General features: G+C 39.0%; 2 long non-coding RNA genes across 2 annotated transcripts in view; one reads left to right on the forward strand and one right to left on the reverse strand.

Annotated features, from left to right (window-relative positions):
- Positions 1-5,349: 5,349 nt before the first annotated feature.
- On the reverse strand, positions 5,350-9,733 carry LOC123371888. Its single transcript, XR_006579995.1, has 3 exons — positions 9,657-9,733; positions 9,416-9,543; positions 5,350-5,483 (listed from the first exon to the last, which is right to left on the reverse strand). It is a non-coding gene; the product is annotated as an uncharacterized LOC123371888 (long non-coding RNA).
- A 110-nt stretch (positions 9,734-9,843) lies between these two features.
- Positions 9,844-15,266, forward strand: part of LOC123371894 — a 36,520-nt gene continuing 31,097 nt past the window's right edge. The window contains exon 1 of the long non-coding RNA XR_006580000.1: positions 9,844-9,949. This is a non-coding gene — a long non-coding RNA (uncharacterized LOC123371894). The remainder of the gene's footprint in view (positions 9,950-15,266) is intronic.

Below are 15,266 nucleotides of genomic sequence, written 5' to 3' on the forward strand. Positions count from 1 at the left end.
ATCACTATGGCCGCTCCAGTCAGTAAGAGGAGGATTTTGCCCTAATCATTTTATATAAAACTGAATTAAAAGTAAAATGTGAATACTTTGAGTATTCCAAAATAAATATCCATAACATGTTTGATAAATATCTAATGTCATTAATTGAGAAGGCTAAACCCCTAAACCCTACAATTTGAGGTTACTTCAGATCCAGATCTCAACTTTGTGCCTCAGGCCCATCTCTATAATAAAGCAATAATTTCGATTACAAGCAGCATTAATAAGAAGAAATACAATCTATTTTAAGTGTTTTATTCTTGAACAAACAATTGAAAACAAGATGCCAATGAGATGTATAGTAACGATTGCCATATAAATAAAGTTCTGTATATGTCAAGTCACAGAGAGAAGGGTTAAGTACTTGAGTGCATATGGATGAATTCATGATGAATATTTAATTCATTTAATATTCTGTGTGTGACTTGCCTAACAGATGGTAATTGTTTAAAAATATTTGTTATTTGTAGAAATAGCAAACAGTTTCAAACAACACTTGGCTTTTAGCTTGTTCATTAGCCATTTATTGTGAATGCTCAACATTCTAAATCCATCTGTTAACACAGGTAACATGGAATGTTTTGTTCTCTGACTGTATGGGTATAATCCAGAGACTCAGGCTCCCCAGCAGGAATACTCAGAATTAAGAAACTGAAATTAACTTTTCAACAATATTACTAACAATTTCTGTTTTAAAGATAGTCTAATAAATAGTATCTATTGGGAAATGTATTGGTGGAATAAAAAGGATACAAAACCAATAAAATCAAACTCATTTTGACATTTGAAAGGGTATTTATGAATTTGCCTGTATACCACTTGGTCAGTTTTACAAATATCTCTTGTATCAAATTATCCTTAAAATAAAATTAAGTAAGTGATCAGCTTGCCTCCATATTATGAATTTAATATTAAGATTTTTAAAATGAATATTTTCGTTAATCTTGGTAAGAAAAACATTTTAAAATACAAATATAACCTCAATACACTGATGAAAACTATTTTGTTTATCAAAAAGATGTGCAGTGGTATACATTTGCATATCTTAGTGTGCTAGCACTTGTGGGGAAAATGCATGTGGTAGTATTTTCCATTAGAAGAAAAAGCAAAATAAAAGAAAATGCAGGTAATTTCGTTATCTACTAGTGAACCATTTGGAATTTTTTTTTAACTACAAAGTCTACCAAAAGTAAAAAATAAAAAGACAACATTACTGAGACTGATTGCAATAAAAAAACTATTGTCGATGATAAAACTTGATTTGAATATTTTATTTTCCTTAGATTAATATGAATATGTATCAGAAGGTCACTAAAGTTCACAGTGATTTTAATAATGTAAACTTTTTAAAGACGCTGTTCTCAGGCCCAGGTCAACTAAGGAATTTAGGCTCTGCAGTGTCCAATTTTAGGCCCCTTGAGAATCATTAGGATCCACAAAGCCTTAGTTAGGGAGCCTTGGCACCTATACAAGAAATGGAGAGAGAGATGGGTGCCTAGAATGCGATCCACAAAAGCCTCACAGACCCAATTAATATTTAAGTATAGTGGAATGACTTCAACAAAAGAGACTGAGAAAGACTCACATCAGAATATCCCCTACTCCAGTGGTTAGTGGACTCACTTAAGAGGTGGGAGATCCCTGTTCAAATCCCTTCTGATCAGGCAGAAGGGGAAATTGAACCAGGATCTCTGATATCCTATGTGAGCACCCTAACCTCAGCATTAAAGGTTATAAGGCAGTTATCTGCCTCTTTCTGCACTGGAGGATGATTTGTGTAGAGTTGATCGTGCTCTGAGCACATCTACCAGATCAGGCCCTGTAGGGAAGATAGAGGGAGGAAAATCTATGTTCTCCTAGAATGAGGATCATGCTGGGGTTAAGTGTGAGATAGGTATCCTGATGCTTAGAGTGAGGCAGCAGTGTGCATGTTCAGAGACAGACACTTAGGCACCAAATGAGTTTAGGCCAGGGGTTGGCAACCTCTGGCACGTGGCTTGCCAGGGTAAGCCCCCTGGCGGGCCGGGCCAGTTTGTTTATCTGCCGCATCAGCAGGTTCGGCTGATCGTGGCTCCCATTGGCCTGGCACAGCGAACTGGGATGTAGGCACAATAGGATAGTCAAGGGTAAATATGGCTAAATTAAGTTAATCCAATTCTCATTTGGGGAATATATTGTTTACCCATTTCTCATTTAAGGAATAAAGCTTTTACTAACTCCTATTCTTCAGTGGTAAGCAAGAACTGGCTGCACGACCACCACAACTGATATGCACATTATCTACTAGCTGGTTATGCTCAGCAAGAGAGATCAGTCATGGAAATTGTGGCCTGTAAAAACCACAGTGAGCCATCCGGTGCTACTGCCTATGTGGATTGACTGACCATATGTGTGGACCATTTAAAAGAATATGGAATTAATTACAACTTTACCTAATTTACTTTTATTTTGTAGCAAATGAAGCTTCAGCAATCAAACATTCTTTTATTTTCGGGGAAGAAACAAAATGTTTCCTCAACAAATCTGAGTTTGATTTCTGAAGCTGAGCAGTTCCCATACACAGTGTTGCTTGTTTCATCTACTATTATACTTACAAACTAACCACTCTTTTACTGATACTGCACACCCTGAGTGCCTACCATGCCATGGCCTGGCCTGGAACATCAGTAAGGTAAGTTTACCCACTTTTTCTTACCACTACATCACTGCTTATGCACCTAAATTTGGGTGTAAGAGCCTAAGCCCCTTTGTGGATCTGGCCCCTCAATGGTCAATATCTGAAACTACATGAAGTACCAGGATTTTTATATTAAAAAAATGTTGACAATCCACAGTACCGCCTTAATTTGCAAAAGAGATTTTCAACTATGTACAAGAAAAAATGAAATCAGTAACTTATCTTCTATGCTAAGGATAAAAACATGTCATGCAGTAATCAGCTGAAAGATGTCCCCCCAGTGATGGTATCTCTTATGGTTATTTTGAACACATAAAGTAAACAAATACACAGGCTCGATCTATTGTCAAATTAGTTATCCTCACAAAAAGAAGCTGTGTGGTACATTGGTGACAATTTATTCCAAGAATAGAATACAGAAATAAAAATATGAAGAAACTTTAAAAACATGTAAAATGAAGTTGATTTACTACCCTGAGATGCCTTTTAAGTATGCAGTGTGTGTTGGAGTGGAGTCTTTACCATTTTGTTTTATGTGATAAATCAGATATTGATGAACTTGGAAAAGGAAGAAGTGTTTATAGCTATGATATGAAGTGTAAAAAGCTTAACATTGGGCTGAAGGTTGCAGAACCTGGTGCTATTAATCAACTAAGACTCGTAATGATCAAGATGTTTAAAGAATAAGGCTTTAAATAATTGAGTTGAGAAGACAAAGAATATAGTACAGGATAGATATGACAATGATCTCCTTAATGTTTTTTATTAGAAAATAGGTACCTGGAAATATGGCCCCATACACTTCGATCCTGCAAACACTGGTGCACTTGCTTAACTTGAAGCAGGTGGCTACTACAACTGATTTCATAGGGCTACTTGTACTGAATGTTAAGCACATGCATAAATGTTTGCAGGATTGGGCCTTCCTTCTTTGCAGTAGATGCATATTGCTGATAATGACAAGTTTTCAGAGGTGGCAGTAATTTTTAATTTCCTGGGGAGGCAGAGTATCAGACTATTAAATCCAAATGTTAAAGGTTAATTTAGCTTACTTTGAATGTACATAAATATAATTTATTCATTTAAGTGTTATATTACAAAAATGAAAATATGTGGTGTGGACATCTGAGATATGATACAATATGTATTTTGGGACAAAATTCCAAAACTGGGTGCTATTCCTACAATGAGCTCTGCATAGGCACATACAACTGACTTGACATCCAATTCATGTTCAATCCCCAGAGTAAAATACCAGCTTCACTGACTTCACTGGGGACAGAATTTCATCCCTGCTTCCCTTATGGGTGTTCAGATAAGGTCAGAGCAATGGCCAATGTGTTCATCTGAAAACCTAGGTCCAGATTTTTAAAGGTATTTGAGGCTTTGCTGAGCTCAGCATTGCAATGCCTCGCATATTTAGGAGCCTAAAGCTCATTTAAAAAGTGATTGAGACACTTAGGAGCCAAAATCCCATTGCCATTGCCATCTGAAATACCCAAATCTCTTTTGACAATGAGATTTAAAGCACCTAAAGCAGATAGGCATTGCCACACTGAGCACAAGAATGCCTAAATACCTTTAAAAATCTTGACCCTAGCTCTTTGCACATATTGAATTAAATGTAACTAGTGAATGATAATCCCATAGTAGTGTTGCACTGAATGTCTAATTTTAGCATATTCTGCCAAATCCCAGATAACTGAATAGAATAAAATTTTCAGTCACAGCTAAATGGTGTATCAATGCTGTGATGGTCATACCAATAAATGATAAGGTCACAGGGAGAACGTTTGATCTTTTATAGCAGCAAAGCACTAAAATGATACATATAATGGCCCACATTTCACGGAATAAATAAAAATGAGTAACATTGATTTGAGTCAACCTCAGAATGTATGAACGCAAACAATGCTTCGAAAATATTAAATGCAGTGTACTTGTGGTTAACAACTTTTTTCTAACATGGAAGGTGTGACTTTCCTTCTCTTTTATTACTTTATCCTGTTTATTTCACACTTTCATTGATTCTATCTCCCCTTTTCCATTATCTCCTTCAATTTTTGGTCATTTGCTCGGTTTTTCTTTATATCTATTCTTCTCTTTACCCTTTCTGTGTCTCTAAGACTACTCCAATTCCCTTTTCCTCCTACAGTTGTCTGCCATTCCCAGTCCCTTTGCTTCTGTAAAGGGGCAAGTAGTGAACCGGTGCTGGGAGAGAATGGAAGGTTGGAGTGACACCAATGGGAGAAGGGCCCATGGTGAACAGGCTAGAGGGTAATAGAGGGTTGCCTGGTGTCAAGGAGAGGCTCAGATGGCAGGGAAATCCATAGTAATGAGAAAAGAATGGATCTTCCACTGGGGAGGTGGTGGGAGGAAGCTTCAGCTAAGTAATCAAAACAGTACTCATCCAAAGCCCCCATTATTAGCATCTTGGTTGAGAGAATGCCTATGCTAAACTGATCAAGTGCCTATAGCCTAACTTTCTGTATTTGAGGGGAAACACATTAGTGGTGAAATTCAGATTGGTCTGCACAGAATGTGGTTACTGCATAGTTTGCTCATTTTGACACAGACTGTGAGCAGCCAGAAGGAAAGGCAATGGGAATCAATACATAAAGTCTACTCACGTCAACACCACTGGGCCACAGTAAGAACAGGCTGCTCATGATTCTCCAGGAGTCACTGGTGGTGCTCAGCTATAGGCAGGCAGTGAAGCAACCCTCAGGTTTTTTTTTAATGTTGGGAACTAAAATTCTCATGCTACCTTTGTGAAATGGTTTCAAATAAATAAGAATGAATGCAAAGTACTATGATTAGTAAGGAATAATCAATTGCACACATACAACCTGGGAAATGACTGCCGAAGAAGGAGTACTTCAGAAAAGGATCTAGGGGTTATAGTGAATCACAAACTAAATATGAGTCAACAATGTGTTGTGGAAAATCAACTACATGTTGAGTTTGGATCAGATCAGCCTGAAGTGCCTTTATTTTATGCGAGCATATATGCAAGGAATCATAGAATATCAGGGTTGGAAGGGACCTCAGGATCTCATCTAGTCTAATCCCCTGCTCAAAGCAGGACCAATCCCCAACTAAATCATCCCAGTCAGGGCTTTGTCAAGCATGACCTTAAAAACATCTAAGGAAGCTGATTCCACCACCTCCCTGGGTAACCCATTCCAGTGCTTCACCACCCTCCTAGTGAAAAAGTTTTTCTTAATATCCAACCTAAATCTCCCCCACTGCAACTTGAGACCATTGCTCCTTGTTCTGTCATCTGCTACCACTGAGAACAGTCTAGATTTATCCTCTTTGGAACCCCCATTCAGGTAGTTGAAAGCAGCTATCAAATCCCCCCTCAGGCGTTTCTTCTGCATACTAAACAATCCCAGTTCCCTCAGCCTATCCTCATAAGTCATATACTCCAGCCTCCTAATCATTTTTGTTGCCCTCCACTGGACTCTTTCCAATTTTCCACATCCTTTTTGTAGTGTGGGGCCCAAAATTGGACACAGTACTCCAAATGAGGCCTCACCAATGTTGAATAGAGGGGAATGATCACGTCCCTTGATCTGCTGGCAATGCCCCTACTTAAACAGCCCAAAATGCCGTTAGCTTTCTTTGCAACAAGGGCACACTGTTGACTCATATCCAGCTTCTCATCCACTGTAATCCCTAGGTCCTTTTCTGCAGAACTGCTGCCAAGCCATTCGGTCCCTAATCTATAGCAGTGCATGGTATTCTTCGGTCCTAAGTGCAGGATTCTGCACTTGTTCTTGTTGAAACTCATCAGATTTCTTTTGGCCCAAAGCCATTGATCACTACCCGCTGAGCCTGACAATCTAGCCAGCTTTCTATCCACTTTATAGTCCATTCATCCAGCCCATACTTCTTTAACTTGACAGCAAGAATACCATGGGAGACCATATCAAAAGCTTTGTTAAAGTCAAGGAATAACATGTCCACTGCTTTCCCCTCATCCACAGAGCCAGTTATCTTGTCATAGAAGGACATTAGGTTAGTCAGACATGACTTGCCCTTGGTGAATCCATGCTGACTGTTCTAGATCACTTTCCTCTCCTCTGAGTGCTTCAGAATCAATTCCTTGAGGACCTGCTCCATGATTTTTCCAGGGACTGAGGTGAGGCTGACTGGCCTGTAGTTCCCTGGATCCTCCTTCTTTCTTTTTTTTAAAGATGGGCACTACATTAGCCTTTTTCTAGTCATCCAAGACCTCCCCCGATGGCCATGAGTTTTCAAAGATAATGGCCAATGGCTCTGCAATCACATCCACCAACTATTTTAGTACCCTCAGATGCTGAGCATCCGGCCCCATGGACTTGTGCTTGTCCAGCTTTTCTAAATAGTCCTGAACCACTTCTTTCTCCACAGAGGGCTGGTCACCTCCTCCCCATGCAGTGCTGCCCAGTGCAGCAGTGTGGGAGCTGACCTTGTTCGTGAAGACGGAAGCAAAAAAAGCATTGAGTACATTAGCTTTTTCCACATCCTCTGTCACTAGGTTGCCTCCCTCATTCAGTAAGGAGCCAACACTTTCCTTGACCTTCTTCTTGTTGCTAACATACCTGAAGAAACCTTTCTTGTTATTCTTAATATTTCTTGCTAGCTGTAACTCCAAGTGTGATTTGGCCTTCCTGATTTCACTCCTGCATGCCTGAGCAATATTTTTATACTTCTCTCTGGTCATTTGTCCAGTCTTCCACTTCTTGTAAGCTTCTTTTTTTGTGTGTTTAAGATCAGCAAGGATTTCACTGTTAAGTCAAGCTGGTCGCCTGCCATATTTACTGTTCTTTCTACGCATCAGGATAGTTTGTTCCTGCAAACTCAATAAGTATTCTTTAACCTCAATAAGGAGAGTCAGCATAGCCCCATGCAAAGTGGCAAGCTACTCTGCCCTCTTTAAACTTTAACTAGCTTATAAAGGTTAAAACCACAGACAAATTACACATACTTCCGTATTAATTACCTTATTTGGAATACATTGCAAAATTAATACAGGCCAAAAGCAAAAACAAGCATCTTCCCCACTAGGTCCCTACTGTTACTCACTGTCTGTTCTTTTGCAGTCAGCGACCTTTCTAACACTACTGTTGCGGTTATATATTTCATAAGCATGGAAAATTACAAATAGTTCTGTTTGGAGATTTTCCACTGTGACTCCTTTCACCCTTGACACACAGAAGCAACTTTCCATCACTCTTTCATCACTCTGTCCCCCTCCTCTCTGCCTCTTATACACACAGACAAGCTAAACCAAAGTTCAACACAGCCTAGAAACAAGCTTATCCAAAATTTAGGCCTAAAAGCCTGGCCAAAGTTGTAAGCCCACCATATTTTCCTTCAGAAATGTAATACCATTGCAAAAAAAGCAAACATTCTGAGATGTATTAGCAGGAGTGTTATAAGCAAGACAGAAGAATTAATTCTTCCTTCTACTCAGCACTGATAAGGCCTCAGATGGAATACTGTGTCCAGTTCTGGGCACTAGACTTTGGGAGAGATGTGGACAAATTGGAGAAAGTCCAGAGGAGAGCAAAAACAATGATTAAAGATGTAGAAAACATAATCTACGAGGAAAGATTTAAAAAAATTGGGTTTGTTTAATCTGGAGAAGAAAATACCGAGGAGGGACATAACAGTCTTCAAGTACGTAAAAGGTTGTTATAAAGAGGAGGGTGATAAATTCTTCTCCTTAACCACTGAGAACAGGACAAGAAGTAATGGCCTTAAATTGCAGTATGGAGATTTAGGTTAGATATTGGGGGGAGGGGGGGAGACAAAAAAAATCAACCTTTATAACCATAAGGGTAGCTAAGCACTGGAACAAATTACCTAGGGAGGTTGTGGTATCTCTGTCACTGGAGCTTTTTAAGAATAGGTTAGACAAACACCTGTCAGGGATGGTGTAGATAATACTTAATCGTGCCTCAGTGCAAGAGACTGGACTAGCTGACTTATTGAGGTCCCTTCTAATCCTGCATTTCTATGAATGAAAAAAACAACACTATGAAGTGTTAACTATTATCTATTGTTATAAGATTTCTGTATAAACATCTGTCTATTTTATCTTACAGAGAATTTCAAGTCACTTGACATTCATTGTAAGAACATACAGTCAGTATCAAGTAAGAAGTTGACAGACACTAACACCCCTGCTTTTAAGACTGTAGAGAAATCTCCTCTCCACGCTACATATCACTACACTCACTATTACATTTCATGTTTGAGAAAGAATGTGGGCATAGTTTTAGAGAAAGGGATGGAGGATAGAAAGGTTAATGACAGGACTTGCTTTGAAAATGTAATACAAATTAATGGACTTGGATCAGATATCACTGGTCAGGGTTCAGTGGTATCTAATTTAAAAACCAATAATCTAATCATCTGCTAGAAATCCAAGAATATCAGGAGATGGCTTTTTAAAATGAAAACTTAGGAGCACTGCATTAACAAGCTGCAACTATTATGTAAAGATAATCATGAGCAAAATGTCTGATATCAGACATTCCTATTTGTGCAAATACAGACTAATCACAAGCAAAATAATTACTCCCCAGTGCCCTTTTTTTTTTTACACTTACAGTGACCATCAAGGCCCCTTTGTGCACCACAACAGCTAGATGAGAGGAGCAGAACAGCTTCTCAATAGAACACAGAATCAAACAAAACATGTACCTGTCTGCCACGATCATCTCTCACCAGGCCTGCAAGTGAAAAGTTTTTGTTTTGCTTCCAAAACAAGTTCTTCCACTAGGCTGCTGCCCATCAATCTTTCTTTAAAGAACTGTATTTTATTGTAGTAACTAAAGAAAAAAAGGAGGAAAAATAGTTAAAGTAATGAAACAATGAATCAAGTCCTTAGGGGTATGATTATTATTATTTGATAAACCCCACCAGTGAACTGGAGCATACATACAGCGAGCAAAGAAACACAGCGGAAATCTAATCACAGATTCTGCAGTTTTCTCATCTGTTGTTCAGTGATTCAGAGAGGCCATCAATTCTGAAAGCCAAATTCTGCCTTGTGATGTATATATGACTCACAATGACCTCAATGGAACTATGTGGATATTAATTTTAAAACTTGGTTCATTTGATGCTGAGTTCCTTCTCTTTCCAAATACTATGCAGAAACTCTGGAAATCTTGTTAGTTCTGATGTCAGCTCAGCACTCAGATGTCAGGAAGAAAGGACTTCTTCATTTTCTGAGTAGGAATTTTGCTTTTGTCTTGCTTTGAAGGCCAGTGCCAATCTTAGGCTATAAATTCTTTCCCACTCTCTTGTGTGTGCAGGATTTTTTTAACCTGTTAAATTGAAGGGAAACAACAACAATAGCTTATATTGTTCCCTTTTTATTCTTAGGGCTTTAAAAAGGAGTGTATCATTGGGTGAAAGAAAAGAAACACTGAATTTACAAAACAGGAGGGAGAAGAGACAGGCTTTAAATCACCCTTGCACTTCCTGATTCTGGACTGCTCTGGGGGCTGGAGAGGACCCTGGTGTAATTTAGGGCTCTAAGTTACAGTAGTCTCCACAAGCTAAGGCTGCCCTATAGGCCATAGTGTTGCTTGAAATCTCTGCAGTGTTGTGAGATGTGGCCCCACCCTGAGATGCCCCTCCTACAACAGCTATGCTATGGCTTGTCCTCAGAAAGCAGCCTGATGACTGAGTTATGCAGTTCCTGTGCTGAGGGAATCTTTACACCACTACAGCCTTTTACCTGGCATAAAGGGGCTGGAGTGGGGGTTAGGATGTCACCCACTATCTCCATTTTACATATGAGGAAACCGAGGCACAGAGATGAAACACTAGGTCACACAGCAGGTCAGTAACACACACTATATATATAATATATTCCATTATTAAAAACCTTGAAAGAATGTTATTTAGGTGGCAAAGGAAAGCACTTGGAAGTTAATAAATGCCAAATGTATGATTATGCATGCAACCATAAATCAGCCCTTTTATATTTTCATCTTATTCTTCATAGGTTCTTATACCATGCTCATCACTGATGTGTTTCAGCCCCTTCCACTAGTGTGTTAAGCAACTGAATACACGAGTTGTATGCTCTCTCATCCTCTCCCAAAGAGAGAAGGGTATGCAGTGGAGTATCTTGGTTTAGTAGTAGGTTTTTGATTGGTTGGTTTGTTTCACTATAAATGTACCAGTGAATAAATATTCCTGTTAATAAATATATCAGGCAGAGACCCTGTAGAAAAAAAATACTATGAGGTCATCTAATTAAAGTCTGCATCAGAATGCACATGCATAAGAGGGCCAAATTAAGGTTCTACAAGCATTTGTAAATCTAGTATTTCTTATATTTCAAGTGCTTGACTTTGCAACATAAACAACATTTTTTTTACATAGGAAGTTAAATTTTAAAATCTAGGTGGTGCCTTCTTTGAAGGAAAAAGGCAAAAACAAAAGTATGTACAATTATAACAAATCCCCATCAAGCCTCATTAGTAGGATTTTGAATCTTGAACCTTCAAGCACTGCTGCACAGATTGCGAACACTTAAGTTACAGGACTAACCAACCACATTTCCTGTCAGCAGGAAAAGACTGATAGCCCAAGAGGGAGAAAGTACTTGGACCTAGCCATCCTGGGTTTGAAGGGTGGTTGGAATTTGGAGGCCCAGCTTGACCTAGCTATTTCTTTTCTTTCCTCTGAGAGTTGTAGGAACTCTTGCCCGAGATGGTGCCCTTAGAGAGAGGGCCATGGGCCATGTTCTGGTTTCTGTGGGCCAGGGAGACCAGCTTGGGTGATTTTCTCCTTTCCAATCCCAAACAAAATTGCTGCAGATGATACCAATGCAACAAGTACTGCTGCTGCTTTGGTGGCAACAACAGCCTGACCTTAGAATATTCATGTTATTTTGACAGATGGCAACATTTTCTTTAGGAATATAATTGGGAGAAGAGAAATGATAACATTTAAACAGTTTATATCTCATGACAAGCTGAACAGAATTTCATGGGACAAAAAATAGAGACCTCCATAGTCTGTCAGTTATCCTTTTGCTGAGTATCAAATGCATGTTGCAAACTATGGAGTTGTGAGTTTCTTAAAGAAAAGGTTCAAGAATCCTTCATAATACAACATGTTAGGCAACTTAAATACAGGGGTCACTACCAGCTCCCTCTATAATACTAACCTATATATTTACTCATAATACCCTTCAATTTCCCTGAAATGGCTACCAGTTTTGTTTTTTTCCATTTTATTCCTGACAACTATGTTATCAATGTAATTTTGGTGGTAGTAGAAGTACTTTCCTTTAATGCTATTATTTGTGGATAGTTTTATATAATTTCTCACATTTAAATATTTGGACATTCAGCTATTGCACTATGACTATAATTGCTTTAAGGAATACTATAATCTAGAAGCTTCTGCAATGACAATAATAAGAAAACATCAAGAAATTGTGCTAAATGCGCTCAGTGCTACTGAATTATTTAATTCTGTTATTCTGGTTAGAAGCACAGGTCTTATATCTCATTGTCTTGATCTGTTAAAGTACTTGAAATCATTCTTGATTTCAATTCAGTTTGCAGCCATGAACCAGGAGTTGTTTGCTTAAATTTCATTTTTTCCTCCTGTCAGGGTTCCCTCCCCACTCTGAACTCTGGGGTACAGATGAGGGGACCCACATGAAAGATCCCCTAAGCTTATTTCTACTAGCTTAGATTAAAAACTTCCCCAAGGCACAAATCCTTCCTTGTCCTTGGATGGGTACTGCTGCCACCACCAAGTGAATTAGATAAAGATTCAGGAAAAGGATCACTTGAAGTTTCCTAAAATATTCCCCCAAGCCCCTTCACTCCCCTTCCTGGGGAGACTTGATAATAATATACCAACCAAATAGGTTAACAAGGGTGAGCACAGAAATTAAAACAGAACGTTATGATAAAGAAAAAAGTAAAAGAAGCACCTCTGTAAAATCAGGATGTAAAGTAATTTTACAGAGTAATAAGATTCAAAACACAGAGGATTCCCCTCTAGGCAAAACTTTAAAGTTACAGAAGAATGGGAATAAACCTCCTTCTTAGCATAGGGACAATTCACAAGCTAAAACAAAAGATAAACACTGCTCTACAGCCAAAATGCTTCTGAAATAAATGTTGTCAAACTTTACTAATTCTGGGTCACTGAGAACGAAAATGATGCTTAAAATTGTTCATTGCCTCTAGTTTTCAAAATATGCTATTGGGTCAGTATATACGATCCTTGACTTGGGAATAGCGGAGGATAAGTGAGTTATAAAGGGAAGGGATCTCAATTTAAACCAGAAATGACTAAAATACATCTTTGACTGGATCTATGAATAAATTTATGACTGGGTTTGGACAGTACTTGCTTTTTAGGCAAAACAATGAATGATGCAATCTGAAGCTGGTATTGCATCATACATGATATGAATTGCATCATGTTATTCCTAGAAGTCATGGATGATGCAATCATAATGAAGCTTAAATCACTCTGCTGAACAAATTGCCCTATATCAGCTCTAGAAATCATACAGTGTCATGCTCTCTTATTTGTCAGTGTTTGATTTTGCAAAGGGACACATTTCTGTTTAGTCAAAGCGAGCAGAGATGCCTCGTACTTGTGTGAACAGTGCAGATAACTTCTGCTATGTTTGTGGTGAAGTGACTTTTGCATCCCAAAAGTGCAGTATAACCACTATGGTTAAGAAAGCCTATCACCTTTATTTTGGCTGCAAAATTGGAGATCAGGACAAGAGGTGGGCCCCACACATATGCTGCAACACTTGTGCAACAAATCTTCGCCAGTGGTTGAACAGGAAAAGGAAATCTATGCCTTTTGCAGTGCCAATGATTTGGAGAGAGCCAACAGATCATACCAGCAATTGTTACTTCTGCATGGTTCCTCCAGTTGGGAAAGGTGTGTCAAAGAAGAAAAAGTGGACTGTGCATTATCCAAACATTCCATCAGCTATACGCCCAGTACCCCACGGAGAAGGACTGCCGATTCCTGATGCACCAGAATCATTCTCACTTGAGTCAGACGAGGAAGTGGAAGAGGATGAAACTTCTGGTCCTGAACCATCAATGTCACAGGACCCACATTTTCTCCCATCCTCCTCCTCTGAACCACACCTCATAACACAAGGTGAACTGAATGACCTTGTCAGGGATTTGGAACTACCCAAGAGTAAGGCAGAGCTGTTGGACTCCAGATTACAGCAGTGGAATCTCCTGGCAGGTGATGTTAGGGTTTCCATGTTCCATGACCATCAAAAGGATCTTGTCCCATTCTTCTTCATGGACGGTGATCTTGTAGCCTGCAACAACATCGATGGTGTGATGGCAGCACTCAACATCGTTCAAGATCCAGATGAGTGGAGACTGCTCATTGATTCATCGAAGACGAGTCTTAAAGCTGTTTTACTGCATAATGGCAATGTTTTGCCATCAATTCCAGTTGGTCATGCAGTCCATATGAAGGAAACCTATGACAACATGAAACAACTTTTGAGGTGCATAAACTATGACTAACATCAGTGGCAGCTTTGTGGCGATTTGAAGGTTGTTGCTCTCTTGCTTGGTCTGCAGACTGGATACACAAAGTACTGCTGTTTTCTCTGCGAATGGGATAGTCGTTCAAGAGTTTCCCACTGCATCAAGAAAGATTGGCCACTCCGACAGTCATTGGAGCCTGGGAGGAAAAGTGTTCAGCATCCACCACTTGTTGAATCAAGGAAGATTTTGTTACCACCCTTACACATCAAGCTGGGTCTGATGAAGAACTTTGTCAAGGCCATTGACAAAACACAAGCAGCTTTCAAGTACCTCCGTGGAAAATTTCCAAGATTAAGTGAAGCTAAGATAAAGGAAGGTGTCTTTGTTGGTCCTCAGATTCATGAACTTCTTCGAGATGATGCATTTGACTATGCACTGCATGACAAGGAAAAGACGGCATGGAAAGCCTTCCAGTTAGTGGCAATAAATTTTCTCGGAAACAACAAGGCAGACAACTACAGGTTGTTGGTGGAAAACCTCCTCAAGGCATACAAAAGCCTTGGTTGCAACATGTCACTAAAGATACATTTTTTTGCACTCTCATCTAGATTTTTTTCCACCGAACTGCGGAGCAGTGAGCGACGAGCACGGCGAGCGATTTCACCAGGACATTGCAACAATGGAGAAACGCTATCAGGGCAAATGGAGCCCATCAATGCTTGTAGACTATTGCTGGACAGTGACAAGAGATGCTCCATTTAATGAATACAAGAGACAAGCCAAGAAGCGCCGAGTAGACACTGAATAGGACTAAACTATGTACATAATAGTTTTTTGCCTTTTGTTTCATAATAAATTTTAGTTATATAACCCTTTTGCTGATTTTTAATGCGTTACATATACAGGACAGGTGAAATATTATGATGTAAAGCAACCATAAACACATGAAAAGACCTAGGTTTACAATTTATGATTAATACTCTACTATCTACATAATATACATAGACATAAAATGTAAAAACTTAAATAAC

Source organism: Mauremys mutica, chromosome 1, assembly GCF_020497125.1.
Source record: "Mauremys mutica isolate MM-2020 ecotype Southern chromosome 1, ASM2049712v1, whole genome shotgun sequence".
Classification (NCBI taxonomy): Eukaryota; Metazoa; Chordata; order Testudines; family Geoemydidae; genus Mauremys; species Mauremys mutica.